Source organism: Pseudopodoces humilis, chromosome 7, assembly GCF_049639895.1.
Source record: "Pseudopodoces humilis isolate 2021_Gansu_Grassland_sample_001 chromosome 7, ASM4963989v1, whole genome shotgun sequence".
NCBI lineage: Eukaryota > Metazoa > Chordata > Aves > Passeriformes > Paridae > Pseudopodoces > Pseudopodoces humilis.
In genome coordinates, this window is record NC_142206.1 from 58,802,795 (window position 1) to 58,817,676 (window position 14,882).

Here is a 14,882-nt window from a genome sequence, read left to right on the forward strand (position 1 = left end):
ATCCTGGGAGGAGAGAAATTGGCTTTGGACTGTTTTCAGGTGCTTCCTCAGGCTGTAGTGGGATGCCAGGAGCCTCACAGAGTACACCTGCCTTTTTTTGGGACTTAGAGATGATGCAGTGAAAAAGCATAAAATGATGCCACAGGACAGTTTCAGGTTTTGGTCGGAAATTCAATGAATAAAAGATTACTTTGCAGAACCACAGCTATTGGTAAAGATCTGTAGAGTAATGTAGGTGATGGTTGTGAACACTTTGCAGTTTTAAAAAATGGAGAGAATGGAGTTGTTTTATTATGGCTACAGAAAATGTTATCAAATATTCATGATGATCATCTCCTCTTATTTGAAATAATAAATCCAAGGTTAATTTTGTACTTGTAGAAAACTGGTGCCTGAATGTTGGCCCTTTATTTCTTTGCTGATGTAATGTAATGATAATATTTAATATTTTATCTACTTTGCAAGGATGTTATTAGGCTCACAAGTATGTCATGGTGCCCAGAGAAGGAGGTTCTCCCTCTTTCTCAAGCACATTAGGGAGAGGCTTCTGCAGACATTTCAGAACCCAGAGAAAGAAAACATTGTGCTCAAGAGGGCTCATATAAGGCATAAAAGTTTGTCTGTTGATGAATTTAATGTTCAGTGTAACTGTGAGGTTTAAAACAGGCAGTAAAGAAATGCCACCAGTCCTGTTTATTTTAAAGGCTAAGTCCTTAAAAATTATTTTTATCACTCATGCCATCCATCGTGTTGCCAGTTGTGATATTTGTGACCTCTGTGGCAAATTAGAATTTGACATTGCAGTGACTGCACTGAGCAAGGAAATATGCCCCAGGGGTTTATAAATAGGATTTAAAGCACCCATCACATGATTGCATTTTATTATTCTGCTGTATGTGTTTTTGTTATTTATTTTCCCCCAAAAACGAATGCAAGTTTTTAATGTCACCATGTGGCGACAACGCGAAGCCTTTTAAGTCACCGCTGCTGCGCAAAGTATTGTAAAGTCTGACATCCCTTTGAAGAGCTGTTCTTAGCCACTGCTGCTATTTTTATTTTTGAGTTGTTCTCTGTGGAATATTTTTTATTTTGTCCTCGCGTGCCCTGAATTTTCTAAACATTTTCAAATCAACTGAGGTCTTTCCCTCTCCTGTGTTTTCCCCACTCTTATTAACTTTTACTGGACTATGCCTTCGAAAATCTCGTTGAAAAGTCTTTTTCCCTTGAACTCTAAGGAGTCTTTAGAGAAACATCTGCCAGAAGCACTGACCTACAAAATCTATTAGGCTCTTCCCACTGGTGTGAAGCTCATTTATGTAATGCTGCTGGATGGGATGGCTCTGCTCTGGAGACGAAATACAAAATTCAGTTTTGCTTTCATAAGCATAGGTGCAAAGAAGTGGCTGATACCGAGATGATGTTAAAGCGTTAAAGGTTGGATGTTAATTGTGATCATATGTAACTTACCAGTTGTAATGTGGCAGAGAAGGGTGTCAAAACCAGGGGAATTAATTGTCCAAGAGAACAATATTTATTTCATCTATTTCTGAGCAAAGCAATAATTTAATAGAAAATTAGTTAGGTTGATTAATCTTATTATAAGCACAGAAATATAAACAGGTGATGGGGAGCAAATCACTTGATTAGTTTTTAGATTTTCATAAAATATTTGATGATCTTTTGAGTTTGATGCTTACAGATATAACTGGCAACTTAGTCACACTCTGTATTCTTTATAAATATGCTGATAATGGGAAGTACCAGACAAAGTATCAGAAGTTTATCCTTTTGCCTTCTGAAAGATCTTGCAGGGGTGGAGATGTGAAGGCATCTGCTGCATCAGAACATAAAAGTGGAAGCAAGAGGGGAAGTAAAATGTCATGTGCGTGAAGTGGATCAGAGGAAAAGGGCAGCCAGCCCATGAATTTGAACCTGCACTTGCCTGGACTTGTGAGATGAGTGGAGAAAGTTCTGAAATTCTTCTCTTCAATTTTGGGGATTTTGGCCATGGTGACATTTCACTCAAACTTTATCCCTCTGGATGAGTGAAGTTAAAGCACAGCAGAGCCCATAATCTTCACTACATCAGGAGTAGTATATGGAATAGCTAATATTATATCCAGCAGCTTGGAGCTGTGTGAGCAAGGAGCTGCTTAGAGTTGGAATAATTTGCAATGCAGCCTTTGGTTTGGTTTGACCAAGTTTGACCTTTGCCTCAAGGCTGGTGAAAAGATGCCTTAATCCTACTGCCCCAGCACCTATTTTTAATGCTATGTGTGTCCCAATTTGATTTTGGAGGAAAGTTTTCTAATTCCCTTTGACTTCTTGGACAGTCATCATCTTCATCTTTTTGAAGAGACATTGGAAAGATGTGAATCCCTTCAGTGCCATCCCCCAGGGAGCCTTGGCAGTTCTGAAGTGGGCTGGGGGACGTTTCCCAGACACATTAATAAAGCTCCCCATCATGAAGTATCAGGAAGAGCTAACAGAATATTTATGCCTGCTCGTTCCCTGACCTTCCATAATTGCCTCTGATTATTCTATTACAGCAGAACTTTTAAAGTAATTGTGGAGATCAGATGCAAGTGTGAAGCCACAGAGGCTGTCCTGAAACTTGGCAAAATCATGGACAGGCATCCAAAATGTGAGTCAGTCTGCCCTGATCTTCCTTCTCAAGTGGCATATTAACCAGGCTGAATAATGATTTGTCCCTCCAATGAAGTTACATTATGAAAAGTGGCACAACCTGATTTGGTTCTTTGATATTTTTGCCATCAATACAGGTTTAAGAGTTGGGAGTTTTGACTGTCTACAATGTTTGGGATTTGGCTACTTTTACAAAAAATGTCCTTGGTGAGCTCCCTGGTTTGAGCAGTGATCATCTGGTAAGCAGATTGCAGAGCTGACAGAGGTCTGGAGAAATAACTTCAGTCTTAGTGAGTAGGGTCACCTGGATCATTCTCAGTGGATACATTTCTAATCCATTTTGAAAACATCTTTGGTGGGGATTGCCCACCTCCCAGGCATTCTGTTCCAGTGTTTCATTTACTTTGGTTTTCTCATGACTAAATCTTGCTCTAGTTCAGATCCAGTTCTTGTCCTAGTACCTTGTGACTAGGTACTAGGTACTGCAGGTCCTCCTCTGCAGCAATATCTCACAGATCTCAGAACTTCTTTTTCTTGTTTTCCTTCATCTTTACTAAAACAAACCAAATTCTTCCACTCGTTTTGTGTAGTCATTCTAGAGGAAACTTGCTTCTTGTCTTTATCTTTTTGAAGTCAATGCAGTAGCCATCACCTTACTTAAAATTTCGCTCCTCAAACTGGACCCAGGTCTTCAGTTGAGGTCTCACCTGTGCAATCTTGAAGAGAAGAATTACTTCATATCCTTGATGTACAATGGATTGTTCATCTCACTCCAGTGTCTGAATTTCTGGCAACTGTATAAAAAGTGATGCAGCTTGAGCTTGGGGTTTCCTCTAAACTCCAGTCCTCTTCTACAAAACTGCAGTTGTTCCCTGAACTGTGTCTGTAGAGCTGATTCTCCACTTAGGTGGAAATAACCTTTCACTTTTGCAAATAATTCTTTATCCAGGTGATGTCTCCATGGTGTTAAAATCATTCCAGTTCTCTCTTCAATGTACTTGGAGCCTTCTTGTTTAATATAACTTTAAGCATAACAGTTAACCTCCCTATTATGAAAATAACAAATGCTAAAAGGACCCTCACTTAAAATCCTTTCGCCATCAGGGACCCACTGATGGCAAGCCCAGGGTTGGCTCTTGAGCACTTTTCCTCCTGGTTAAATTGTTTCCCTGTCATGTCCTGCTGGGCAGTGTCAGGAGCTGTCCTGGTGTCAAGATCTGTAATGTCTCCTGTCCTTCACTGTTCACCAACTGTTATTCTGTCATGGAAAGAAATGACATTACTCTGATCGGATTTAGTCTCAAGGAAGCTCTGACTGGCGTTTTCCTGGTTTCCTTTACATGTATCCTGTTTGTTTGTTCTGGTATTTTGATGGGAACAGAGGATGTGAGGTGCTGGTTACATCTGACTGCTCGTATTTATTTTTTATTCAGGTTTGTAATTTCCCACTCTTCTAATTTCTTTCTCCAACCTAGCATTGTCAAAGGTGTTTTGGCAACCTGCTCTGGTGGAAGGTGTCCCTGCCCATGGTGGGGGGCTGGAACATGATGGTCTTCAAGGTCCCTTCCAAACTCCTTTTTTGTTTCTGTGAAGCTCCCTGTAACATATTTAAGCTAAGTTTAAAAATTCCATTGATTTCCCAAAACTGACACCAGTGCTTTTTATACTGGACCAAATTGCTGATGTGAAACACATCCTGGAGCTCCAGACAGGCCTTGGTTTGGTGCCACCTCATTACTCTTCAGGATTTACTGCTTCACAGAACAGTGACTGCAGAGGCACATTAAAGATACAATATTTCATTGCTCCATTAAGAATTTAAAACATATATGTTATTAGAAAATTGTGCTTTTCCCTTACATTTATGAGGAGATCAAGGCAAAAGCTGGGTAGATAATGAGGCAAAATTTTTGGCCAAGTTATCAGTGACTTTGAAATGATCTTTGTAGCTTTGTTATCTTTCTCTCCAGCATTTTGCCAGCGCTTGGGAAGTGAAGTCATGTCAGCATATTGCTCACAGATGGTGACATCGTTAGATGTGGTATATGGCAAGCAAAGGCTCAGGTACCGTTTGGAGTTAGATTTAAATGCGTTTTAAACGCTACCCTGACCTTGGCACAGGTTGAGAAATTCACCTACGCAACAAATAACAGGAGACAAAAGGAATCAGGAAGGAGAAACTGTTTAAATAGCAGAAGAAATGTATTTAATTGTCCTGATAAAGAAGTGCTGTGTAGTATTGTGAGTGTTCAGGAGATTGTTTGAGATTGTCTGATCCAGGCCATTTTGCCTACTCCCTTTTGGCCTGCAGCCTTGGGAATTCAAGAATAGCCATTAAACAGCAGATTGACCCACCAGCCAGACATCTCCCACTTCATCACCCCATGAAAATGCTGCTGAGTTGCACCAAGAGTTGCAGCTGTATCCATGAGAAGTCTGAATGGTGACGGGGCTGGAATTCAAAACTGACTCCTAGCCCATGGCTGAAAATCCAGAATGATCTGTGATTAGGCTGTAAAGGGCAGGAGCAGGGAGCAGAGACTCCTGAGGTTAGGTTAGATCAGGCTGTTGGAAGATCTACCTGGAAATGGTGTCTAGGAGGAAGTGTCTTTGCTTGGCCAGGGAAAGGACCCAACTAGCCACATTATCCTTTGCCACATTCCAAGCCCCAGCTGGATAGGTCATCATCACAATCCTTTCTGAAAGTCATGAGGATTATTTTCTAAGCTCATAATCATCAGTGTGTCTCTTGTTAGTGTGGCTCACTAATATTTTAAGGTTCCCCCCCGCCAGTTCTTTGTAAGTGAAATGCTGCATCCTTGGTGACCTAACTTTGGTTTAAGCTTCAAAATCCTTGCACAACTCAAAGGGGAATCACAACTCTGCACTCCAGTCTCATTTTGCATGGTGTGGAGAAGCTGCCTCAAATAAGCTGCCTGCTGACTTCTGTCTTCTCTAGAACCATCTATTTTTTTATTTTACTGAGTCCCAAAGCTCGAGTTTTGCATGTTGGTGACAAACCCTTTGTGACTTCGGTGTCTTGGGAGATGGAGAAGAAGCTGATGAAAAGCAGAGTCTTGCTGTCTGCTACATGATTCAGAGAGAGGCTCTGATTCTGGCAGGGTTGTCTGTGAGTTGGATATTCAGCTGTTACTCGGGTTCTAGAGCTGGATTCCTGACTCAGGCAAAACCACTGAAAGGAATGGGAATGTTGCCTGGTGTCAGGGCTGCAGAAGTAGCCTTTGGTCTATTTTTTCTCCTCTGCTGCATTTTGTCTTCTTTCAATCTGCTTGCAAATCAACTGCACTTAGCAGTGCTTAAAGTGAGTTAAGTTTGATCTTTAATCTGTATTTATTTGCAGGTACTCATCTATCAGCCTGTGTTTGTTTCTCTTGCCCTGTTCAATGGCCATTTCTGCAGATCTAACAGACTAGAAAGACTCAAGCTGGGAGAGCAGATCACTTGGGCATGCTCAGCTTTTGTCTGTGGCTTTGTGGAGTGTGTTATTTGAGATCTTTGTAGAAAAGCAAACAGCTGACTAATAACTTTAAATGTTATATACTATTTCAAAGTGATTGCAGCACTGTTAATTTAGTGATCACAGGAAGACAGGACTGTTGTGTGAAATTAGAGAGGATTGTATCTTTGTTATTTTCTTTTATCTAAGGAAGCAGGAAAGCCTATTCTATTAGGTTTTTCTAGAGCAGCAATATGTTCTTATCTTAAACATGCCATGTAACATAAATAATTAACCATAAGGATTAAAAATAGAAATAAATATAGGTTAGTAATCTTGTGTCTAGATGAATCCTCTATTTAAAAAAAATACAGCGTATTTTTCTGTGAGTGTATTCCTTCTGTGAGTGAGATCAAAATTAGATCACTGAATATTTAGGTGCTCTGTCTGTGTTTGACAATTCTCATGTCTCGGTGCTCTTCAGAAGACTGCTGGAGTCTATTTATAGCACAGATTTTGAGCATCTGACACATAAGCTCCTGTGGACATTCAGGTTAGTTTTTAGATGCAGAATACACAGAGCTCGCTCAAGTTGAAAATGCTTTTTTTAATATTGCCTTGTTAAGCTGTCACCTTCTTCTCAGGCTGGGAAATGTGGCCACTTGTGAGCTTAGGATCAGTCTGAAGTAGCTGCTTATGAATAACTCCTTTACAACACGGGAATTTATTTCGGGTTCACACTGATGTAACTGGGATCAGAGCCTTGGGATACACAAACACTTCAGAAACAGAGATCACTTTCAGAGTGCTTTGTGGCATCTTGGAATTTCAATTGGCTTTGAACAAAAATATCGTCTGCTATCTGTGCAGGACAAGGGGGAATGGTTTTAAACTAAGACAGGAAAGATCTGGATTAGATTTTAGGAAGAAATTCTTTACTCAGAGAGTGCTGAGACCCTGGCACAGGGTGCCCAGAGAAGCTGGGGCTGTCCCATCCCTGGCAGTGTCCAAGGCCAGGTTAAATGGGGCTTGGAGCAACCTGGGATAGTGGAAGGTGTCCCTGCCCATGGCAGGGGGACTGGAGCAATATAATCTTTAAAGTCCCTTCCAACCCAAACCATTCAGTGATTCTCTGCATTCTTGAATTCTTGAGGAGTTGAAGATGAATCTCCTGGGGTGGCTAGTAGGGCAAATGAAATATATTCTGCATTCTTCCAGCTCTGTGGAATCATTTGTTAATGATTTTACTCCTCATTAATCTGACACACAGAAGAAAATATGATAAATATCTAAATAAAAGCAAGCTCTACATATTCTCCTCTATGGGATTTCCCTACTTGTCTATTCAGATCTAATTCATGCAGGTCTAATGCATCCAAATTTCCAAGTGTGTCTGCTTGGAAAGCATGTGGGAAAAGAAGTTTTGATAACTCCTGAAATGAGTCTCCTAGCTATCACTGAACCTCTGAGGTCTTTCTGAATTTTCATGAGGACAGCTCTACCTTGGAACCACTTCTCAAGTAATTATGTTCTCTGGTAGTTTGGCTCCAGAGGTTCCCTTCACATCTGAGCTTTGTGATCTGCTGAGATGAAACAGGAAACTAAGAGTTTAAAATGCCTTTGGTGTAAGCTCTGTTCAACCTTTACTGCATTTGGTGCTCACCTGCAGCAGTGAAAAAGAATCCTGGACTGGAATTTTCCTAGCAAGCTGTGAAGAACCTCCAGAGCTGTTGGGTTCTGCAACCACCAGTGCCATACTTGGATTGCAGTGATGTTTGGTGCAGGGAGCTCTGATCTGGTCAGGATTCCTTGGCTAGGTTTGTCTGGCAGCTGGATCAGCTGGGTCTGTGTAAGTGTTCCTAAAGCCTTGTGACTGATAGATGTTTTTAAGGCCAGAAGGGACAATAAAGGTTAATCTGACCTCCTTTATTTTTGTGTTACCTTATATACAAATACCCATTATTATATAGTTTAGCATTTGCTGTATAAACCAAGACATACATCGTAGTATAATTTTAATGCAAATGTATGAAAACCATAGTACAGCAGTCAGTTTTTCTTGAAGCTGTGAGAAATCCCTGGAGAATCTCTGGATGTATTGGCCTCACTCTCTGGATCTTAGCAAGGGAACATGAAATTTTATGCCTGAAGCTTGCTGTGAACTTGGACACCATACTTAGCTCCCAGCCTCCCATATTTGAACAGAAATTGGTCAGTTCCTGCTCTGGGGAAAGTCATTGCAAGCTCAAAGTGAATTTTTACAGCTAGTAATCAATGGGAAAGGGAAGACAATTATCTTTAGTCATGTGATTAAATGCAAACTGGTAGTGTCCAGGCTTGTTTTAGCACCTCATCCTTGGTGTGTTCCTGCACAAGCAGAACTTGCCCATAACTCACCTTCTTTTAGCACTTACCTTTGACCATGGTTATGTGATTTAGTTGACAGACTCTATCTCTGAATGAAGTTTTGATTTCATATTCTAAATATAAAAAGGTACCAGCCTTCATGAGAAATTCTGGTATCTTTGCACTGTAATTCATGAATAACAGTGGCAATCATTGGAGATCTTTCCCTTGGTTTTACCCAGTGAAAACCCACAGATTTTAATGGAAATTTTGAGGATTTGTCCTGGTGCAATTGAGAGAACCTGGCCCATGTGTTGCCTGGTTTTTCCTAAACACATCTTGTGTTTCAGTCAATGCATCTCCTCCCAGAGCACAAAATCATTGAACCAGAAACTTAAAATCCTAGAAGACAATGCAGGTTGGCTAATTTTCATTTTTAATTTCATTGACCTTGACCAATACAATTTTTTCTGTTATCCTTGTTTACTTCAGCTTTTCTTGCCCTTAATCCTCTCCAGTGCTTGTAGGAGGGATGCTTGTGGATACTCAGGAGGAGTGGGCCTCTGGCTAAAGTTGGAATGGTGATGGATATCAGGCCATGGGCATGGATAATCTCTGTCCATATACTAAAGTCTGACCACAGTGAATTAAAAAACCAAATAAAACCACATTAAAGATGTTTTCTTTCACTGTTCTGCCTTTGATCAGTCTAAATCCAGCCTTGCAAGAGTATTTCATCATACATTTTTGTCTATTTTTCATAGTGCATTGCACATCCATCCAGGATAAGAATAATGCAAGGATAACTGCAAGGATCCAGCTGTTTGTTTGTAGTAGAAATTATTCTTTGATATTGAATTAATTAGTTCTTAATGTGGATCAGACTGATTTATATAAACACTTGGAAAGAAAGGACAGAGTGATGACAAAAAAAATTAACTGGTTATGAAGGAATTGAAAAAACAAGACAAAAAATGCTTTATAATTTTGCTACACAGCAAGCTTTTTTCCCCAGCAAATAAGAATTGTTTAGAAGTGTTATAAAGAGAACTGCATTTACTTCATGCTGTCTGATTAGAAGTTCTGGCCTTTTATATATTTCAGCTTGGTGTGTCTGCCAAGCACTCTTATTACTTCAATCAATTTAAATTTGCAAGACTGATGATCCTGACAGAATCCATTGGCACATCATGTGATCCTGGAAGCTAAAAATACCATTCTCTGTGGGGCTTGCTTATTTCATGCTTCAAAGCCTAAGAAATGTTCATTTTAGGAGAGGGGGGAAAAAAAAATAGTTTGCACTTTGTGCCATACCAGTAACTTCTTGAAGGAAAAATACCTGGTGCTTTTCATGGAATCTTGGGGATGTTTTGTTGTTGCAGTAGTGAGCTGTGACTTGTTTTATGGAAATGCCTGGAGATTCCAGTTGGAGAGTGGGAGACAATGTCTGGATACAGAAAATGTCCCCTCTATTGGGGCATGAGAGGGTGAGAGTAGCAAGGAGGATGGGGCACACTCCCAAACCTGCCTTCAGCAGGAATAGGAGCAGGAGCAGCTCTAATGTCTGTTTTCCTTAGTCCATGCTGCCAAGCCTCACATCTTCATTAACTAAGTGATGTTTCCCTGCCCCAGATGTGATGGCTGAGAGAGAGCTACAAGAATTGCAGAGTCTACCCTGAACTGTGACTTTTCATTTTAGAGAGGGTGTTTTAGAGCCTCTGTGGGGCCATCAGGTGTTTGCTTTGACCTGTTTTGGGGTGATCTGGCTCCACCATTCACTGTGCATGTGTGCAAGCCAACACTAGTGGGATGCTTGAATTCTATCTGTTGAAATCTCTGTAAATTGCCTGTAAATCTCTGAATTGTCTTCCTGTGCATGATACAAAGTGCTACTGAGAGCTTTCAAACCTCTCCTCTGTCTCTCAGCACTCACTCAGAGCTGAGGAACCTGAAGAAACTCAGTGCTCTGAGGGCTTGCTCTGTTTGTTGCATTGGTATTAACCTTTGCAGTAGCTACAAGCTGCAATTACATCTCCTGAGAACCTCTGAAATTGTTCCTCAGCTGCAGGTGAAAATAACACTGCACCTCTACAGCTGATTTAAAAGGGTGAAAAAGGTCAACACCCTTGTCCTTCAAAGAGCTGCTTGGGAGGTTGGTTTGGGGAATTTTTGGTATTTTCTATTGAAGCAGGCTGTCCCTGGGAATGGCAGAAACTCCATCCTTGGCTTTCAAGGTTCAGCTGGATAAAGCCATGGCTGACCTGATGTGATGCTGGCCTTGGAACCACTTTGAGTAACAGGTTGGTGGGAAGGCAGGAAATGTCTCCAACATTTCTGTGCCCATATTGCAGAACAGCTGCTTTTTATCCATGCCTGATTAACGAGCAGTGTTTAATTAATGCCCGGCACTCTGTGGGTTTCCAACAATATCTGCTATTGAAAGACAGTGTTATTGTGTTGTGAGGTTATTTTCTTTTCTAATTTTCACCTGCTTCTCTCCACATAGAGTTGGAGTTGGAGATGGGCAGCAGGGCAGGAGAGATATTACTTTATCCAGAACATATCCTGAAGGTTTAGCTTTGGACCTGACTTTGTGTGAGCACGTTTGCCTGCAGAATAGCAGGATCTGAAGCACTTTTTCCTCTGTTCATCCTTCAAATTGGGAGAGCTGAGCTTGAGTTGATCCTTCATGCTTGGAATATTTTCTTTACTTGTGTTATTCCTTATTCCACAAGTATTTGTGCCCTGTCCTGAGATGAGAAGTTTGAGCTATGATGAGCTGTCGTCTTTCAGCTTCATGGATCAGACCTCTCAAAGCTGTGTAATATGGGAAAATTTGGGCTCTTATAACAAACCATAACAAACTTTTTGTAGCTTTTGATGGGCATTTCCATTTTGTCATGCCAGGCTGTTTTGTGACACTCGAGTGTTAACTTCTGATAGAGCTGGCAGCACTTAAAGCTGATAAAGCCGAGAAAGCTGCAGGTAAAGTCTGATGCAAGTATCTGGAAGGGTACTTAGAGAATTGCCTTGTATATTGAAGCATTTGACTCAGCATTGTCCTGGCAGGGACTTAAATTATTTGCAAGTGGTAAGAGTTCTCTAATGGGATGAACAAACACTCAAAGGAAGAGCTAAACAAAAATTTGCAGTTAGGGAAACAGCAGGTTCTCCGTCTTGGTCTCTTTGCTTTCAGAGGATTTTCTGTGCAAACAGCATCTCAGGGTTGCTGCAAAATCTGGGAATCATTTGCTTTTTGGATGTAAATGTGTTCTCATCCTTCAAACAGCATGAGAATGAAAAAAGAATTTTTTTTAGATGGCCCGGGGAAAATCTTCCTTGAAAAGTCTAATAAGGATCAAATTAGTGCAAATAAGATTTGATTAGCTCCAGAAAGGGCAGTTTCATAGGACTAATCCTTGGCTTTATTTTTTTTCTTCCTTGAACTACTTAGTCATCAGGCAAGGGTAGGATTCCTTCTCCTGCTGGAGGCAGGGGACAGACCAACTGATGTCCTGAGCAATACATCCTTATCTTCCCCTCCATATCCATCTCTCTGGTGCAGAACAAAAGTTAAAACCTCATAACATTCGTTCAGGTCTGGCCTTTGCTGATGAAGAATCCCACTAAAACAGGTGCAAACAGTGCCAGTTAAATGTCCAGCCTCCAGTGGAGCTTATTGACTCTCCATCTAAATATAAACACTTGTCAAATCTGTACTTTGGAGCTAAATATAAGTCTGAGCTTGCTCAAGAGAGCGTGTCTGCTGCTCCCATTGGAAACGTGCGAGCTGGGCTGTGGAGAAGGATCCTGCTTGATCTCCAGGGATGGAACAGGAATGTGCGGTGTGTGGGTGGATAATTCAAGGCTGACATTCCTAAGCTGTCCAGTTCCAAGGAGTCTAGGATAACCTAGAAAGGGTTTTAGGTCAGCTGAATAAGGAATGAGGAGTGTTGGAGTTAGAGGCATGTGTGGTAGCATGTTATTTTTTGGTTGTTGTTCTGAAGTGCATTTGGTACCTTTGATAATTATTGGTCCCTTGAAATTCTGTGTAGGATGAAATCAGACAAGACGAGTGGATGGATTTTTAACTCTTCTTGCTCAGCTTTTTTTGCAGAGCTTTGGCTTAGTTTATCAGTAAAGGGAGCTTTTCCTGTCTCTCTGGAGTCTGTTATTACGTTTGCAAGGAGTCTTTGATGGTGAAAGGAAGTATTGAGTGAAAGTAAATCATTCCTAATCCCAGCAGCAGAGCCTGCTCCTTCCTCGATAACCCAGACAGCAACTGGCTGAGAGAACCTGATAGAAATTCATGGGCTCAAATAACATTCTGGCAATTCGAAGCAGACCAAGTTCATCTTAAATTTACTTTGTCCCCTAAAAGATGAGCTTGGTGAGACATGCCCTTCAGGGATAAGTTCCTCTAATCATAAATAAAACATGCGCTTTCCAAGGAAGGCAAGGGAAGGAAACAGAACTGAAAGATTCAGCAGTAAATTAAGACTATTGCTTTGCTTTACTGTGGTGCTTTTCTTAACAGTGTTGCTGTCAGTTTTGGTTGATGCAGGCAAAGGTTCTGTTTTGATCTCTCCTCAGTCCCTTGAATTTTGCTTTATACTGCCGTGAAATGATTCAGGGTGTATTAAGTAGATTTATTTCTGCTCCTGGTACTTAATTATGCTTTTGAAAGAAAGAAAAATTTAAATTTGGGATCAGATTGTCTGCTAGTTACACTAAGTTCTCTTCCACCTATTACTGCAGCTGCTGAATTTCTGGCTCTCAAACATCTTTATTATAGAGCAAAAAAATGTGTGAGGCAGGAATCAATGCCTTATGTAATCAATCCAGCTTCTGCAGTGAACTTCTTATGCTTTAGCTGGATTGCTAACAGAGCTTTTGTTTATCAAAGACGAGGTTTTTCTGTCTTTAGGAAGATTCTTTAACTGCTGGAGCAGATAATCTCCTGTAGGCTGTAGAAGAGATACTGAGGTCAGCACAAAGCGCTGTGATTTGTCCAGCTAGGCTGGTAAAAAAACAGGCACATTTTCTAGAAAAAGCACATTTGGAGAAGCTGTTCTTGTCTTGCGATTAAATGAAGTAAAACATGGTATAAAAGCATTGCTGTGCTTGACCTTTTAGTGGGAACTTTATGGTTCTCTTCAGAAGGAGATGGCTTGGATGTGCAGTAACATACGTTGATCCAAGAAGATTTCTTCCATTGAGTTTGATTTGGTGTTGAACATTTGAAAAATAGGAAGAAGATCTGAGCAGCAGTGAACAGTGGTGACAAACAAACCTTCATGTCCTGGCATTTATTTCAGGGGCCACTTTCTGACTGCTTTCCTCAGACCTGCCATGCTGTTCTGTTGGATGGCAATAGCACAGGTTGAACACAATTTCCCCTTACTCCATTCCGTGGACTTTGGCATATTTTTGCCATCAATGCCAGCAAAGAATTGCTCCCAGGATCTCAGTCCTCAGGCTGTGTAGGCATTCCAGTTCATGAGAGCTTCCCAATCTCTGCATGCCATTCTTTGGGCCTCACATTTCCTAGGAAACACAGAGCAGTACCAAGCCTTTTGTGGAACTGCATGTCTAAATCAGCAATGCCTGGTGAATTGCATTGCTTAATGGAATGAACGCTGCTATAATCCTAAGTAATCACCAATATGCTGGCGTCTCAGGGGAGGAAGGAAAAAAGAACCCATGAAATCAGTTTTATTGAAACAGTAACGAAGTAGATTGCCTGGTGTGTACATCGCTGGATTTGTCACATTGGGTTGCAGCAGAAGCTATTATTTTGTGCTGAACTGTTTCACTTTAAGGAACAGCAAAATTATATCCGTGTTTGATTACTTGGAGCTGTAGTAATGGGGCAGGTGAGAGCACAATCCTCCTTTTACTCTAAGAAGAGTATTTTTTCTCATACTTTATTTCTCTGTCTTGTTGACGCAACACCACAGCACAATAGTCCAGGGTCTTCACAGAACATTTAGAAATTTTGATCCTCAGATAATTCCACTAAATGCATTGCTGAAGTGTGGCTAATTTTGCAGAGGGTACCAGTTTTTCCCTGCATTCAGCAGGCTTTGCTCTGCCCCTGCCGCTCAAAGCGTCATTTGTAGCTTCCTGCTTTTAATTGATAATTAACCAGATGCACGTCCCATTTTGCTTGGGATCCTTTCTGTTGTATGATGAAGGGTCCAACACTGCTGCCTGTGGAGAGTGAGAATGGGCTGAAGGGCTCTGGTGCATTCCAGAATGTCCGAGGTGACTTCGGGACCTTTCCATGCTCAGAAGTCATTCTTGTGTCCTCCACACCTGATGCTCTTCTGGGCCATCTCAGTCTCTGATAAAATTTCCTGCAGTGGCTACTCAATTCCAGGTCTGCTCTTGGGGATTTTCTAGAACAAATCAGAGCATCTCAACTTGAGGC

General features: G+C 41.1%; 1 protein-coding gene across 2 annotated transcripts in view; it reads left to right on the forward strand.

Moving 5' to 3' along the window:
• The window catches only part of SLC35F4 (solute carrier family 35 member F4), a 111,292-nt gene that overhangs the window by 14,551 nt on the left and 81,859 nt on the right, over positions 1-14,882 (forward strand). The gene's annotated exons all lie outside the window — the stretch shown is intronic.